Raw genomic sequence first — 3,576 nt, 5'->3', positions numbered from 1 at the left:
TCTGCGGTTCAAACCCCGGGCCTCCTTGACCCGTATGCAGCTGGCCCATGCACAGTGCTAATGTGCGCAAGGAGTGCCGTGCCACGTAGGGGTGTCCCCCACATAGGGGAGCCCCACGCGCAAGGAGTGCGCCCCATAAGGAGAGCCGCCCAGCGCGAAAGAAAGTGCAGCCTGCCCAGGAATGGTGCTGCACACACGGAGAACTGACACAATATGATGATGCAACAAAAAGAAACACAGATTCCCATGCCGCTGACAATAACAGAAGCAGACAAGACACAGCAAATAGACACAGAGAACAGACAAGTGGGGTGGGGGGGAAGGGGAGATAAATTAGTAAATAAAATTTTTTTTAAAGTTTCTTAAAAAAAAAAAGGAGACTGTGAGGAAGCAGATGTGGCTCAATGGATAAAAAAAAGAAGACTGGGGGAAGCAGATGTGTCTCAACTGATAGAGTTTCCACCTACCATATGGGAAGTCCAGGGTTTGATGCCCAGGGCCTCCTGGCCCATGTGGCAAGCTGGCCCACGTGGAGTGCTGCTGCATGCAGAGTGCTGCCCCACACAAGGAGTGCCCCCCACATAGGAGTGCCACCCCGTGCAAGGAGTGCCCCCTGTGCAAGGAGTGCTGCCCCACACAGGAGTGGTACTGCCCACATGGAAAGCTGACGCAGCAAGATGACACAACAAAAAGAAACACAGAGAAGGGACAATAGCAGACACAACAAACTAGACAAAACACAGGTACAAGAGAATGATCACCTCTCTCCCACTCTAGAAGGTCCTAGGATGGGTTCCCAGAGCTGCCTAATGAGAATACAACAGACATGGAAGAACGCATAGCAAATGGACACAGAGAGCAGACAACAGGGTGGGGAGCGAGGGTGGGGAGAGAGATAAAAAATTTTTTAAATTTTAAAAAGACATAGTGGAGAAATGGATGTGGCTCAAGCAATTGGGCTCCCATCTACCATATAAGAGGTCCAGAGTTCAATTCCTGGGGCCTCCTGGTGAAAGACAAGCTGGCCCACGCGGTGAGCTGGCCTGAGTGGAGAGCTGGCCTGAGCAGAGTGCTGGCCCATGCAGAGCGCTGGCCCACACAGAAAGCTGGTGCAACAAGATGATGCAACAAAATGAGACACAGAAGAGAGACAATAAGAGAGGCAGCAGGGAAACAGATGTGGCTCAACCAATTTGGCTCCCATCTACCATATAGGAGGTTCAGGGTTCTATGCCCAGGGCCTCCTGGTGAGGGCAAACTGGCCCAAATGGTGAGCTGGATCATGTGGAGTGCTAGCCCATGCGGGAATGCCACCCTGCGCAGGAGTGCCGCCCTGCGTGGGAATACCACCCAGTGCAGGAAAGCTGCCCTGCACAGGAGTGCCAGCCAACGCTGAGAACTGGCATAACAGGATGATGCAACAAGAGACACAGAGGAGAGAAAATAAGAAGACATAGCAGAACAGGGAGTTGAGGTGAGAGTAATCATTTCTAGAACTGCCTAATGAGAATACAAGCAGACACAGAAGAACACACAGTGAATGGACACAGAGAGCAGACAATGGAGGGAATGGGAGGGGGGGAGAAATAAATAAAATAAATCTTAAAAAAAAAGACACAACAGACCAGGAAATTGAAGTGACATAAAAGATTGAGTGCCTCTCTCCCACTCCTAAAGGTCCCAACATTGGTTCCCGGTGCTGCCTAAAAAGAAGACAAGCAGACACAGAAGAACACACAGAGAACAGACATTGAGCACAAAAATAATGAGGTGGTGGGGAGAAATAAGTAAATAAAATAAATCTTAAAAAAAAAAAAAAAAAAAAAGTTGTGTGAGCAAAAAGAAGAATTCGAAGACCTGAATAGAAAAAGAACAGAGATTATGGGAATGAAAGACACAATAGGTGAGATCAAAAACACATTTGAGGGGAAGCAGATGTGGCTCAAATGACTAGGCTCCCGTCTACCATATATGAGGTCCAGGGTTCCATTCCCAGGGCCAGCTGGTAAAGGTGAGCTAGCCTGTGTGGCAAGGTGGCCCACACAGGAATGCTGGCCAACACAGGGAGCTGGCACAGTAAGATGATGCAACAAAAAGAGACACAGAGGAGAGATAATAAGACAGAGCAGACCAGGGAGCTGAGGTGACACAGAAAATTGAGCACCTCTTTCCCACTACAGAAGTGGATCAGTTCCTGGTGCCGCCTAATGAGAAGACAGGCAGATACAGAACACACAGCAAGTGGACACAGAGAATAGACAAAGAGCACAACACCAGGATTGGGAGAAAGAAATAAGTAAACAAATCTTTAAATACACACATACACATATTAGAGGGAAACAGGTGTAACTCAGTGGTTGAGCACCTGCTTCGGATGTACAAGGTCCCGGGTTCAATCCTGGGTACCTCCTGAAAAACAAACAAAACACATTAGAGGCACACAACAGCAGACTCAAAATGATGTAAGAAAGAACGATGCAGAAGACAGAACAGCTGAACTGGAAGAAAAGAAGAGAGAGAGAAAAGAACGGGAAAAAAGTGAGCAGGGATTCAGGGAGTTGAATCCCTGAACACAGAACACAATAACACAGATGTCATGGGAGTTCCAAAGGAGAAGAGAAGAGAAAAGGGGCAGAAAGAGTTTTTGAGGAAATAATGGCTGGAAATTCCCCAAGTTTCATTAAAGAAATGAATGTCCAAGAAGTGCAGCATATTCCAATCAGAATAAATCTGAAGAGACCTACTCCAAGACTCATACTACTCAGATTGTCAAGTAACAAATATAAAGAGAAAATTCTGAGAGCAGCAAGGGAGAAGCAAACTATCATATGCAAGAGATGTCCAGTAAGACTTAGTGTGGATTTCTCATCAGAAACCAAGGAGGCAAGAAGACAGTGGTATGATACAATTAGGATACTGAAAGAGAAAAACTGCCGGCCAATAATCCTTTCATCAGCAAAACTGTCCTTCAAATATGAAGGTCCATATAAAATATTCACAAGCAGAAACTAAGAGAGATCATTAAAAAGAATCTACCTTTGCAGGAAATATTAAAGGAAGCGTAGAGTCTGAGAGAAAAAGACTGGAGAGGCTTGGAAAAGAGTATGGAAGAAAGGCTAGCAGAAAGAATAACCAAAAGAGTAAAAAGACAGATGAAAATAATATGACATGTGAAAACCAAAGAATAAAATGGTGAAAGTGAATAATGCATTTACATAATATCATTGAATGTGAATGGATTAAACTCCCCAATCAAAAGATATAGATTGACAGAATGGATAAAAATACATGAGCCATCCATATGCTGTTGTGTTAGCCAGCCAAAAGGGGTGCTGATGCAAAGTAACAGAAATCTGTTGGATTTTATAAAGGGTATTTATTTGGGGTAAAAGTTTACACTTACATGGCCCAAAAGAGTTCAACTCAAAGTTAATTTCTCACCCAAAGTCATTCACACGTGATAAAGCAAGATGGCAGGTGATGTCTGTGAGAGTTCAGCCTTCCTCCTTCTCTCAAGGCTCCGTGGGTCCAGCTTCTTCCAATCTCAGTGTAGGCTTGAGGGCTCAGTTCTTTCCA

This window comes from Dasypus novemcinctus, chromosome 9 (genome assembly GCF_030445035.2).
Source record: "Dasypus novemcinctus isolate mDasNov1 chromosome 9, mDasNov1.1.hap2, whole genome shotgun sequence".
NCBI classification, from domain to species: Eukaryota; Metazoa; Chordata; class Mammalia; order Cingulata; family Dasypodidae; genus Dasypus; species Dasypus novemcinctus.
This window is presented reverse-complemented; position numbering follows the sequence as displayed.